The sequence below is a fragment of the Phyllobates terribilis genome, unplaced genomic scaffold (assembly GCF_046119375.1).
Source record: "Phyllobates terribilis strain yellow unplaced genomic scaffold, ASM4611937v1 Scaffold_607__1_contigs__length_977875, whole genome shotgun sequence".
Taxonomy (NCBI): domain Eukaryota; kingdom Metazoa; phylum Chordata; class Amphibia; order Anura; family Dendrobatidae; genus Phyllobates; species Phyllobates terribilis.
In genome coordinates, this window is record NW_027363367.1 from 174,627 (window position 1) to 189,719 (window position 15,093).

At 44.2% G+C, this 15,093-nt stretch overlaps 1 pseudogene; it reads right to left on the reverse strand.

The window, feature by feature from the left end:
- Window positions 1-880: 880 nt before the first annotated feature.
- Window positions 881-998, reverse strand: LOC141233745 (U2 spliceosomal RNA; annotated as a pseudogene).
- Window positions 999-15,093: the final 14,095 nt, after the last annotated feature.

The following is a 15,093-nucleotide window of genomic DNA, read 5'->3' on the forward strand; positions in this document are numbered from 1 at the left end:
TTGATCACTACAGAGGCGTCGTAGCAGCATCGCCCTGTGTGGAGGTGACGTGTGTAAAGGCAATAAATCGTGTCTGCCCACTCTGGCAAGTGCTATGAAGTCAATGAGGTTGGCATACTGACCCCAGAGGAAGTGGCAGCCGAAAAACGAAGTTTTTTTTAATAATTTTATTAGCCTTTCCCTCTGTCTTCACCAATCAGCCCTCTGTATTGATGATCAGATCAAAGATGTAGACAGGGATTGTCTCACGCTGCATCTCCTTCCTGATTGTATCACTGAGAAGACAGAAGCTGCCCCATCCCATTCTCCAAGAAATGCAGAACCCAATGCATCTGCTGTCCGTCATCCGCTTATTGTCAGAGGACATCATTAGGGACTGCATTTTCTCATTGCTTAAGAAATTGTTGGGGGATCCTGCTAATTGCTGAATAATAAAACTGCAGCACCACTCCATTTAAAGCAGTGTTTCCCAAACTCCAGTCCTCATGGCCCCCAACAGGTCAGGTTTTCAGGATTTCCTCAGTATCACACATGTGATGAAAGTATCATCAAGGAATCCGGAATTCTCTCACCTGTGCAATACTATGGAAATCCTGAAGACATGACCTGTGGGGGGCCGTGAGGACTGAAGTTTGGGAAACACTGATTTTAAAGGGACTGTCAGCACAGAATGACTGTTGAAACCAAGTACAAGCGCTCCGTGGATCACGGCGTGGGCCAATCCTTTATATACACCTTCCCACCTGCTTGTTTTACCTCTGTCTCCTTCCTTCTCTGGTTCTATGAAGCCAGAGCTGTCAATCAAAGAAGAGGAGGGTGTGGATAGAGGGAAAACAAGCAGCCGGGAAGATAGATAGATAGATAGATAGATAGATAGATAGATAGATAGATAGATAGATAGATAACATTGCAATGCAATATATTGGTAAAAGCTGAGCACATATACTAAATGAGAACAGATACTACACTTGATGTTAGCCAAAAGGCCGAGAAGCGATAACCTGAATTGGTTTTGGCCTATGACTGCACCCTGGCTTCAAGAATGCACCCATTGCAGGGATAGGGACAAAGACTCCCCTTAGGAGGACATGTTGTTCATCAATAGACATCTTAAAACCAACAACTTTACTGCTTGTTGCAGCTGCAGCCCACGCATGCATTTTTAATCTGCATGAGTCTGCCTATTTTCAAACATTCTCCCCTCCCCCCCAATGTCCCATGTACCTGCAGACAAGGGGATGGGGAGAGGATAACTAATTAGTGAACAAACAAGCAGCGGTCCACCTTCTTCCTAGTCTACAGGCTCCCTGCAGACTGTAGCTGACTGCAGCAGCACAGCCAGATAAAGGCCAGGAGCCCATTATGACACGTGCAATGATGTTCCATTCTTGCATTATTCCATTGTTCCATTGTCCCATTCTCTTGCATTATTCCATTGTTCCATTCACTCATTACATCTATTGCAAGCAATCTATCTGCCTGGGTGAAAACCAATAGGATGCTCTGATTGACACACATAGGTAGCACTTTAAAACAACATCTCAGACCAAACTTTTTTTTATCTTTTTTTCATCCATAGATAGAAAATTAAAGAAGTCAGTGCTCCACCAGAGGGAGCCAGCATTTCACTAAAGAAATCGCAACGGCCCCACATTTTTTTTAAATGCGTGGTACTCAGCAACACCCAACTGATGGGACAGTTGAATTAAAAGAGTAGCAGCTGATAACAAGGCCACTGATTAGGTATATGGCGTATGTGCAAAGGTGTAGCAAAGGACAAATGCATTATTGCAGCTTATCTCAGAAAGGAAGGGATAGAAAGATAGATAGATTGGATGGATGGATGGATGGATGGATGGATGGATGGATGGAGGGGCATATACACCTACCCAGGATGGATGGATGAATGGAAAAGCATATACATCTACCCAGGATGGATGGCTGGAGGGGCATTTACACCTACCCAGGATGGATGGATGCAGGGGCATAAACACCTACCCAGGATGCATGGATGGACGCATGGGGCTGAAGGGGGGTCAGGCTGGACACATGGGGACATGGATGGACGCATGGGGCTGAAGGGGGTCAGGCTGGACACGTGGGGACATGGATGGACGCATGGAGCTGAAGGGGGGGCAGGCTGGACATGTGGGGACATGGATGGACGCATGGGACTGAAGGGGGGGCAGACTGGACATGTGGGGACCTGGATGGATGCATGGGGCTGAAGGGGGGGCAGGCTGGACACGTGGGTACCTGGATGGATGTATGGGGCTGAAGGGGGGGCAGGCTGGACACGTGGCGACCTGGATGGACGCATGAGGCTGAAGGGGGGGCAGGCTGGACACGTAGGGACCTGGATGGACGCATGGGGCTGAAGCGGGGCAGGCTGGACATGTGGGGACCTGGATGGACGCATGGGGCTGAAGCGGGGCAGGCTGGACATGTGGGGACCTGGATGGACGCATGGGGCTGAAGGGGGGGCAGACTGGACACGTGGGACCTGGATGGACGCATGGGGCTGAAGGGGGGGCAGGCTGAACACGTGGGGACCTGGATGGACGCATGGAGGTGAAGGGGGGCAAGCTGGACACGTGGGGACCTGGATGGACGCATGGAGGTGAAGGGGGGCAAGCTGGACACGTGGGGACCTGGATAGATATATGGGGTGGGGTGGGATGCATATATGGGGGGGCTAGGATGGATATATATAAATCAAAACTGTTATATATATATGATATAGATATAGATATATATAGATATATGGGACAGAATGGATATATGAAGGGGGGCAGGCTGGACACATGGAGGCCAGGATGGATATATAGGAGGGGCATGGGTTGCAAAGGATGCTCACCAGAGGGATATATTCCTGAAAAGGAGTCAATCATAATCAGTGTCCCGGGATTACGGCTACAAAAATGAATTAAAGGGTTATTCCCATCTTCATAGATATTGTAAAAACCTGCACTTTTGCAATTCACTGCTTCTTGACATTTGCAGCCGTTCTTGAGATATTAAGACTTTTCTTTTGTTTACAGATCGTTGCCTAGGAGACCGACCACCGCTGCTGTCTCGATAGTAACCACTGTGCTAAAGTTGGCTGGGATTGGGAGTAAACAGCGCGCTCCAGCAAACCTGGCCTAGATTACTGATATATCCATTATTTGATGCATCTACCTTAAAAGCCTTGATTTGCTCGGTGATGGCAGAACACATGAGAACTATGCGGCTTTCCTTCTTTTCCTCGTCCACCGAATCCTTATCTTCAGACAGTGTCCGGTGTTGAGACGCCTTTTTCTTCTCCTCTTCTAACGTCTTCTGCTTCTGCTGAAACAGTTTCATCATCTTGTAGACCTCTCGGAAGAATTCGTCCACCTCGGCTTCCATGCTTTCTCCGTTCAGGTCAAGGAAAGCGCCGTCGATCCACCTGGAAGCGTGAGATTTTTCAAGACATATTTTGATAAATTTCATGTTTTTAGCTCATCTATTACTGTTTATTCTGCTTTTTTTCTCTTCTACATCTATGGCTATGGTTGTCCCATAAATAATGTTTAATCACCTATCCACAAGGTTGTTGATAAATGTCTGATCACTGGGAGTCTGACTGCTGCAGCCCCCAGCAGTTTTGAAAGCGGTGGTCCTAGATACAGCTTTGTGAATGAAGCATGTGTGCATCTATGGGAGTAATGGCTACGCATGCGCATGACTGCTCCCACAGACATGAATGGAGCACTGGCTATGCATGCGCACGATCACTCCATTCACACAGCAGACTTTGGAACCTCTGTCCTCAGGATTACTGGAGGACCCTGTGGTTAGAGCACCCCTACCGATCATACATTTATCTCCTATTTTGCAGAAGGGATTGTCCGGCCTTGGGGTACAAGTCTACAGTCTATGTAACTGCAGACTTTTAAATTCTCAAATTGCACGCACTGCGAGGATTTTCCGGTGCCGGGAACGGGCTGTTATGTGACCACAAGTATGTGATTTGCATACTTCAGACCACATTCCGACTAGACATGTCTGGCTCCACTCAATGTGCTTGCATTGAGCAAGGCCGGATAGGTCTAGTTGGGATGTGACCGTATATATGCAAATCACATACTTGCTGTCACACGCCTGTGCTCCCGATGCTGGAGAATCCTTATTACGCGCACAGTACACATGCTGTGAGGATTCACATGACTGCAGTCACATGGAGTGACTGCAGACTTGTGCCCCAAGGCCGGACAGCCCTTTAATAACACATAATCCCCTTGTAATATATGCAAGACTTTTGGCGCTTGGTTATTTCCAGGACCGAAGAACAGTGATGGGGACAGAACGATTGGTTATTAGAAATACTTTGTCCCTATAAGGTTACAAGGGGCGAAGTGCTGTAGATAAAGATGATTTTTGCTGCCATAAATGATTCGTTCCCAACGAATTAGTGTTTTGCTTGTTCATCGGGTGATTACAGGCACATTTACACGGGCTGATAATTGGGAATGATCATCAGCTTGTTTAAATGTACCATTTACTCTCCACTTCAGATCACGTCTGGTGTTAATAAATAACGGCATGCCAAGAGTTAACTCAGAATTCCCCAATGGGGTGCACATACTTTTTTTCAGTTTTTTGCCATTTGTAAATCAGTGCAAAAAGTTTCTGGTAAGGTTCAATGTTGACTTTTGAAGAATCCAGCTGAGGGTATGTTGTAAGGTCCCATTTATACAGCGCTTCTTCTTTGTTAATATAAGCCACCGCCTCCTCTGCGTCTGCTATTCGCTTCTGTACAGTCCTCACATCTGTCACTTACTGAAACCAGGCACAATAAACACAGATAAGTAAAGGGTTAACCGGACTGCCTCCATTAAAGAAAATGAGTTAGACATTCACAAGTTACAGTATGAGACTGACTTCTCACCGGTGAACTTTACTTCTCATTTGCAGAATACAGACTCCTATATGCTCCACTTTATAGACAGCTGATGTCAGAGGTGTAACTTTCAGGCCTTTCAGGTCTATTGGACACAAATCGTTTCAGGCCTATTGGACGCAATGCGTTTCAGGCCTATTGGACGCAACGCATTTCAGGCCTATTGGACGCAATGCATTTCAGGACTATTGGACGCAATGCATTTCAGGACTATTGGACGCAATGCATTTCAGGCCTATTGGACGCAATGTATTTCAGGCCTATTGGACGCAACGATTTTCAGGCCTATTGGACGCAACGATTTTTAGGCCTATTGGACGCAACGCGTTTCAGGCCTATTGGAACAACTCGTTTCAGGCCTATTGGACGCAATGCGTTTCAGGCCTATTGGACGCAACGTGTTTCAGGCCTATTGGACGCAATGCGTTTCAGGCCTATTGGATGCAACGCGTTTCAGGCCTAGTGGACGCTTTCATACGCCAGTGCTCAGGTGTGATGACTGCCTCTGACCTGCCTTTGTTTGACTGCACTTCAGGTTAAGCACTAGGGACTGCCTCTATAAAGACTGTTCTGGCTGATAATGGTGGTCAGTCGGGTTTATGTTTTTTTCATAGTTTTTTTTTGCATAGCAAAAATAATGCTGCAGTCAAGGGCGTAACTACAGTGCGTGCAGGGGTTGCAGTCGCATCTGAAGCTAAGGGGGTCTCAAAAGGTCTCTTTGACTCATATGAGAAGATCACTACTATTAAAGACCTGCAATAGTTGGGGGCCCTAATGGAGATTTTGCATTGAAGCTTCAGGTTACACTATTGGCTGTAGTCTCAATATTCTTGATTCTTGCCTTTAAAAAGGGATAGAACCCCCCCAAAAGAAACAACATAAAAAAAGCCTAATGCAACTCCAAACCGGAGTTAGGGAGCATTTTATAACTACTTCCCAGGAACGCTCGTTTAAGGATAATTGTGCAGTATAAATAGGCTGCCAATCACCGACGAATGGCCAAACACTTGATCGTCGGGTGAAATGATCTTTTGTATTGCACAAAAAAATTATCGTTCACGACAACCATGATGCGTTTTGGGTAAAAAGGATCTGTACAAATATGAAAAGAGTCTTAAAGTAATGAAAATAAGAAGAGGGAAAACTATAACACAGCCTGTGACTATCATACCTGCTGCATCATATCCAGCTCAGAGTACTCTGCAAATTCTTCCATCCGACGCAAAAGTTTTTCCAGTTCCAGCATAAGCTTCTCTCTTTTCCCCAGCAGCTCGCCCTCTCCTTTACACTTGCCGTTTTCAATCAGCTTTTAGAAAGGAACAGTTATCAAAAAACGCTCCCAGAGCGCCCCGTTTAATTACCTGGACACTGCAGGGGGCTGCTGCTTCATTGGGGCTGGCACCCGAGACCCCATTTTCAGAAATGAGCCCACATACCTGGCCATTTTCATCAAACACTGGGTTGATATTTTTTGGCCACAGTAACACTGTTGAGTTCAGGATGATATCTTCAGGTACAAATAAATGAACATCTAGAAGATAACTCATCCTCCGCTGACACTTCTAAAATTAAAAAAATGAAACTCACTCTGTATTAATGTATCTAGCATCTACAATCACAGGGGTTGCACCAATTATATTTTTTCCAAAAACTTAGGTTATAAAATTATACTGATGCTCCACAACTACAGTTCCCTCCATCAGTTTGTGTTCTTCCTGCTCTATGTGGACATGTGATTTCTGTAGCCAATCACTGGCTGTAGCAGGTTACCACCGTAGTCACTGATAGGCTGCAGCAATCACATGATCATGTTGGGGATCTGATCACTGAAACCTGGAGGGGGACTGGTAAGTATAGCTAGTATGACATGACCTATATATGGAAAAATACATATTAACCAGGACACAAGAAATATCGGAATAATCCTATATATTATGTTTTACACTAATTATACCCAGGGACGTACTGTACGTACAGCAATTCGGGACTTTAGCTCTACCAGGCTTTTATTCTTCGCCTGCTCCACAAGCGCAATCTCCTCTATTACATCTTCATTAGTTTCAGGAGCCTTTAACGCTTGTTCCTTGATTTTCTCAAATTCCATGAAGATCCTAAGCGAAGCAAAGATTATTACACACAGGTGCATCTCACTAAATTAGAATATCATCAAAAAGTTACTTTATTTCAGTTTTCAGTACAAAAATTGAAACTCCTATATTATATAGAGTCATTACAAACAGAGGGATCTATTTCAAGTGTTTATTTCTGTTAATGTTGATGATTATGGCTTACAGCCGATGAAAACACAACAGTCATTATCTCAGTAAATTAGAATACTATATAACAACAGATTGAAAAATGTTTTTAAAATCTGAAATGTCCTACTGAAATGTATGTTCAGTAAATGCCCTCAGTACTTGGTCGGGGCTCCTTTTGCATCAATTACTGCATCAATGCAGCGTGGCATGGAGGTGATCAGCCTGTGGCACTGCTGAGGTGTTATGGAAGCCCAGGTGGCTTTGATAGCAGCCTTCAGCTCGTCTGCATTGTTGTGTCTGGGGTCTCTCATCTTCCTCTTGACAATACCCTATAGATTCTCTATAATAGATTCTCTATGGGGATTAGGTCAGGCGAGTTTACTGGCCAATCAAGCACAGTGATACTGTTGTGTGTAAACCAGGTATTGGTACTTTTGGCCGTGTGGACAGGGGCCAAGTCCTGCTGGAGAATGACATTTCCATCTCCAAAAAGCTTGTCAGCAGAGGGAAGCATGAAGTGCTGTAAAATGTCCTGGTAGATGGCTGCGCTGACTTTGGTCTTGATAAAACACAGTGGACCTACACCAGCAGATGACATGGCTCCCCAAACCATCACTGATTGTGGAAACTTCACACAAGACCTCAAGCAGCTTGGATTGTGGCCTCTCCACTCTTCCTCCAGACTCTGGGATCTTGATTTCCAAATGAAAATTGGAACTCTGGGACCTTGTGGAGTGTGTTAATGTCTGCCTTCTGGACATCTGTCAAGTCAGCAGTCTTCCCAATGATTGTGGAGCCTACTGAAACAGACTAAGGGACCTTTTTAAAAGCTTAGGAAGCCTTTGCAGGTGTATTTGTTAATTATTTTAATTTACTGAGATAATGACTTTTGTGTTTCCATTGGCTGTAAGCCATAATCAACAACATTAACAGAAATAAACACTTGAAATATATCACTCTGTTTGTAATGACTCTATATAATATATGAATTTAAATTTTTGTACTGAAGAAATGAAAAAAATTAACTTTTTGATGATATTCTAATTTAGTGAGATGCACCTGTATATTATATACTGGAATGTGATGATATTTTATGGTATCATAAGTAAAGTAATGTGAGATTCTTAACTTTTACTGTAGCATCAGCATCTATAACTCACTGTATGAAATCATAGCAGAAGTAACACTTGACCTCGACCCCAAGGGCCCCTGAACGGCACATGGCAGGTAGAGGCCCATTACAGATTATTTTTTTCTATTGTGAAACCTCCTTGAATCCAGGATTTTACTCACTCTTCATTCTCCAATCTGTGATTTGTCACCAGTCTATCTAGTAATATATTTGCAAAACTTTTTGCTTTGTCAGCCAGGCCTTGCTTTAAGTCATCGTAGTCGAGGTGTACCATGGTGAAGTAAGCGCGGGTGGGCCGTCCCATGATATCTCTGGCCAGGGTGTGAAATTGTTCTATACACTGGAATACAAATATAAATCAGTCTCGTTTACCCTTGAGATTTCTGATTTGACCCTCAATTATTATCGGACACGTTGCACCCCTCGCTCTGTAGGACTTAGGACAGTATTGATTCTAATGGGAATGGTAAGAAAATGATTCCTGCAACTTAGTCCTCGTTGCTGCGTCCACCCGACTACAGCTGTGATCAGCTTATTGTCAAGGGACCCTTCAAACGAACCAAAGGGGGTCCCCGTAAAGTGAACCTGTCAGGTCCTTCAGGCATGCCAAATTCCTGCATTGACATCCACGGTATATATCTGGCAAAAATGTTTCTACCTTAAAAGACTAAACTTTTTATGTGCCGGCTGTCATATGCAAATTGGGCATGTGAAATTAAGTATTATACACCTGTCTTGGGTATCCGAGCTCTGCTTCCTTCACTTCGGTCTGCTGCCCCGTGTTGTGCTCCACGTCAGGTTTTACAGGTTGTCCTGTGTAGCTCAGTGACATAATCTCCTAAATCCTATTTATGGACCATTAGGACACACACCTGGGTCTTAGGATTGAGTTTTTAGACTTTTGTTTCGTGTGCTCCACCTTCTGCGTTAACTTTCTTCCATTCCTACTGGGTTACGCTACATCCATCCTGCAGCTCCCAAGATTCCTGAGTGCCAATTCCTTGCTGCTCATGTGCCTTCCTGCTTGCCACACCAACACCCGGGGTCCGTGTGCCCACCCAGACCCGAGGCTTAGAAGATCCACCTCGCCAGGTGAGACTAAGATGCCATGATTTGGGTGTGATCACAGCATCTGAGGTCGGATTTGTTTGTGGGAAGTGAGGTCCCGCTGGACTAGTCCTAGATAACTTGCATATGATGAACGGCGCATAAGCAGTCGATTTTTACTAGAAACATCAAAGCCAGTGTTGCTGTGCAGGGATGAGTCAATTTAATGACGGTTCGAGATAATATGCAAGAAGGTCCAATATGTAAAAAAAAAAAAAAACACATTATGATCACACATACAGTACAGACCAAAAGTTTGGACACACCTTCTCATTTAAAGATTTTTCTGTATTTTCATGACTATGAAAATTGTACATTCACTCTGAAGGCATCAAAACTATGAATTACCACATGTGGAATTATATACTTAACAAAAAAGTGTGAAACAACTGAAAATATGTCTTATATTCTAGGTTCTTCAAAGTAGCCACCTTTTGCTTTGATGACTGCTTTGCACACAGTTTCTACTTTCTCCGCGGCTGAACCATCCACCAGCCAGCTGAAGCTTTCAACTATCAAATAATATAACACAGAATTTATAGTTGTATCTAGACTCATCTTAATGTCGGGCGGAGAAAACTTTCAAAGAGGATTATACAGCTGATCGGACATGGATTTTTGAAAGCGAGTTCTCTGGCTTCATCAGGTCTAAGAAATCAATTTGATAATCTACATTTATATGGTGAAATCTAGAGACAGATCCTCTTTGCAGTGCTTGTTAGACCAATGATATATAGTATTTCTGCATGATAATGTCTGATAGATGAGGATCACACCTCTGGGAACCCCTAACACTGAGTTCAATGGCTTTTGGAAAGGTATCAGGATCAAAGCGTCCACAGGAATATCACGCTGCAAGCGCCGGCAGGAGATTTCTGATTGTGATTGTTCCATCCCTTTAATACTAGATTCACGTCCAGCTTCCCATATGTTCCATCGCTTTAATACTTACGATTCACGTCCAGCTTACTGTATGTACCATTCTTTTAATTATTCGCAGCCAGCTTACCATATGTACCATCCCTTTAATGACTCACGTCCAGCTTACCCTATGTACCATCCCTGTAATGACTCATGTCCAGCTTACCGTATGTACCATGCCTTTAATGATTCGCAGCCAGCTTACCGTATGTACCATCCCTTTAAAGACTCACGTCCTGCTTACTGTATGTATCATCCCTATAATGATTCACGTCCAGCTTACCGTATGTACAATCCCTTTAATGACTCACATCCTGCTTACTGTATGTACCATCCCTATAATGATTCACGTCCAGCTTACAGTATGTACCATCCCTTTAATGACTCACGTCAAGCTTACCGTATGTACCATCCCTTTAATGATTCACGTCCAGCTTACCATATGTACCATCCCTTTAATGACTCATGTCCAGCTTTCCATATGTATCATCCTTTTAATGATTCACGTCCCGCTTACCGTAGGCTTGGAAATGCCTGAATGGCTGGTGTAGATTGTGGCTGACGGCCTCCTTCAGCTTCAGCGCGGCAGAATCAAAGATGTAATCAACGAGTTTGGCCTCGATGATCTGAACCGTGTTACTACCAGAAAGCCACGGCTGCACCGTCTGAATATTCTGGACAAAGAAGAACGTTCTATAAAGTGACATGAATACTGCAGAAGTCTCTAATATAAACCCCCTGAACATCCACCTATTTTGATATAAATAAATCAAAAACTCCATACAAAGCTCCATATCCTCAGCATAGACATGAAATAAAAGCTGCCATGCTGTGTATCCTCAGTGGCCACTAAAGGGAGCTTAAAGGGCATCTGTCACCCCAAAAATTAAGATTTAACCACTTATACATTTAAAGCGCACCTGTCAGCAGGATTGAGCTCAGTAAAACACATACATTGTTAGGTGGGTGCCACTACACTGATTAAAATGATAACTTAGTTGATTAAATCCGTCCTGTGGTTCTTGTGTAACCTTTACTTTCAGTTTGGAGATAATGATACGCTCGTGCTCCGGGGCGGCCTGTGGGGGGCGCTCTATCTGGTGCTCTGCTTACATATTCATCTGTATGCTCTTATGACAGCTCACTGTGCCTTCACTGACCTGCCTCCTCTTTTACATAATGCATCTAGTAGTGCGGGGCTAGGTAAAATAGGAGGCAGGTCAGTGGACGATCAGTGAGCACCAGATAGAGTGCCCCCACACGCCGCCCCGGAGCATAAGCGTATCATTATTTCCAAACTGAAAGTAAAGATTACACAAGAACCACAGGACGAATTTCATCAACTAAGGTATCATTTTACTCTGTGTAATGTCGCCCTCCTGACAGTGTATGTGGTTTACTGAGCACACTCCTGCTGACAGGTGCACTTTAATAGGGGACTGGAGTGGAGAGCCATCCCTTCATGGGGGCCCACCGGAGGATTCTCCATTTCTCCTGTTGGCCAGTCCGAGCCTGTAAAAGTGTTTATGCTACCCAACTCTTCTACTTATAATTCTCATATATTTTTGCAATGTGTATTACAAAGTCAATATACTCGTTGTCCTATCCCTGCATGGGGGCCCACCGGAGGATACTGCTGCGGACGCTCATATACTAGGTGACAGCCAATAGCAATTGTAAATCAGCCAGTACTATATTTTTTTTTTGCTGTGATATTCCAAAATGGTGGCAGCAAATTTCCAATTTTTTTTACTGCAGTTTTTACCTGTGAGCCACACATGTACCTACTATAAAAAGTAAGTTGTCAGCATTGAAAAAAAATCCTGATACCTGAAGGGTCTTGGAGATCCGAGTTAATATAAATAGTACAACTTCTTCTACGTCCTGGAAGCTTGGATAGAAATCCATTTTCTCGTCATCAAATGTAAGTTGCATTTTGAAGATTGGTAAAAATTGCACGTCTATCAGGTCAAATAAACGGAAAAAGTTTCTACAGTTTTCTGCAGAAGGTCTCTCACCTGTGGGGGGAGAAATCAGCAAGTATATATTAGTGTTTATAAGGAGAAAAAATATATGACTACGAGAGTGGTGCAGAAAACAGGGAGACGGACTGGGCCATAAGAGAAGAAAGCTGAGTGACAACATTTACTGTGGGTGGGAAATCCTTAATCCCTTCAGGACCATTTTTTGTTTTGCATTTTTTCCTTTCCGTCTTCAAAAAGCCATACATTTTTCATTTTTCCATTGATATAGCTGCAAGAGGCTATGTAATGTGCTGTAGCTTAAACCCTTCCCAACATATGACATATTGTTATGTGATAGACAGGCCGCTGTATCTTATATTCAAGCACTCTTTATGGACAGGGACTGTCCCACTAGACTGGCGCCAAGCAAATGTGGTACCAATATTCAAAAAGGGGTCTAAAAGTGACCCTGGGAACTATAGACCAGTCAGCTTAACGTCTGTTGTGGGTAACTTGTTTGAAGGATTTCTTAGAGATGCTATTGTAGAATATCTTAATGATAATAACTGTCTAACTCCATATCAACATGGATTCATGAGGGATCGCTCCTGCCAAACAAACCTGATCGCCTTCTACGAGGAGGTGAGCTCACAGCTGGACCGGGCAGAGTCAGTGGATGTTGTATACCTTGACTTCTCCAAAGCGTTTGATACGGTGCCACACAAAAGGTTGGTATATAAAATGAGAATGCTTGGTCTGGGGGATAATGTGTGCAAGTGGGTAAATAGCTGGCTGAGTGATAGAAAGCAGAGGGTGGTTATCAATGGAGTAAGCTCAGGGTGTGTCAGGGTTACTAGCGGGGTGCCTCAAGGGTCTGTCTTGGGCCCTATATTATTTAATATATTTATTAATGATCTAGTGGAAGGGTTGCATAGTAAAATAGCAATATTTGCAGATGATACTAAACTTTGTAAAGTAGTTAATACAGATGAGGATAGGGCACAGCTACAGGAGGATTTAGATAAATTGGGGAGTTGGGCCAAAAAATGGCAAATGGGGTTCAATGCCGATAAATGTAAGGTCATGCACATGGGAAAGAAAAACAGCAGTCACCCATACATATTAAATGGGAAACCGTTGGGGAAATCTGACATGGAGAAGGACCTGGGCGTCTTGGTTAACAGCAAATTAAATTGGAGTGCCCAGTGTCAGGCAGCAGCTGCGAAGGCAAATAGAGTCATGGCATGCATCAGAAGAGGAATAGGGGCATATGATGAGAACATTGTTCTTCCTCTGTATAAAGCGCTGGTAAGGCCGCACTTAGAATATTGTGCACAGTTCTGGGCTCCAGTGCTCAGGAAAGACATATTGGAGCTAGAGAGGGTACAAAGGAGGGCGACTAAGGTAATAAAGGGAATGGAGGGACTAGAATACCCAGAGAGGTTGTCAAAATTAGGCCTATTTACATTGGAAAAGAGAAGGCTTAGGGGAGACCTCATAAACATGTATAAATACATCAGGGGGCAGTACAGAGATCTCTCCCATGACCTGTTTATACCAAGGATGGTGACAAAGACGAGGGGGCACACTATGCGTCTGGAGGAAAGGAGGTTCCTGCACCAGCATAGAAGGGGATTCTTTACGGTCAGAGCCGTGAGACTCTGGAACTCTCTGGGAGAGGAAGTGGTGATGTCCAACTCACTTAAAGAGTTCAAGAGAGGCCTGGACGCCTTTCTTGAGAACAATAAAATTACATCTTATGCTTAGTTAATTAATCCAGGGATTTAATCTTACTGCCAGATTGGTGTCGGGAAGTGAATTTTTCCTCAGTGATGTAAATTGGCCTATACCTCATGGTTTTTTGTTGCCTTCCCCTGGATCAACGCTGCTGAATAGCTGCAGTGCACAAGAAATAGGCTGAACTGGATGGACGCTTGTCTTTTTTCGGCCTTATAAACTATGTAACTATGTTCCTGTAGATGTGCAAAATTTGGACCTGGGCCCCCACCAGCATGTTGGTCAGATGTATGGGCCCTTATAGCATTCTAGATCCGATAATGATGCGCGTGTTCGCCCTTGCCTTGGATGTTTCCTGTAATAATCTCCCCCATCATAGCTCTAGCCCCATCCTATAATAATGTCTCTCATTCTAGGCCCCTTCCTGGTATAATGTTCCCCTTCCTGCGCCCCTTCCTGTTATAATATCCCCTATCCTGGGCCTCTTCCTGTTATAATATTCACCTTCTGTGTATAATACCCCCCATCCTGAGCCCCTTTCAGCAATAACATCCCAATCCTGGGCTCCTTCCTGGTATAATGTCCTTGGTCCAGGGCCTCTTACTGTAATAATGTCCCCCATCCTGGCCCCTTCCTGTAACAATGTCCCCTATCCTAGTATAATATCCCACATCCTATAACAATGTTTTCCATCCTGGTATCCTGTCCCCCATCCTAGGCCCCATTCTGGTATGACCTCCATCATTGTGCCCTTCCTGGTGTAATGTCCTTCATCCTGGCCCATGTCATGGTATAATGATCCCCATTCTGGTATAATGCTCCCTATCCTGGGCTGCTTCCTTGTACAATGCCCCCCATCCTGAACCCCTGCCTTGTATAATGCTCCCCATCCTTGGCCCCTTCCTTGTAAAATGCTCCCCATCATGCGCCCCTTCCTTGTATAATGCTCCCCATCATGCGCCCCTTCCTTTTATAGTGCTCCCCATCCTGCGCCCCTTCCTTGTGTAATGCTCCCCATCTTGCGCCCCTTCCTTGTATAATGCTCCCCAT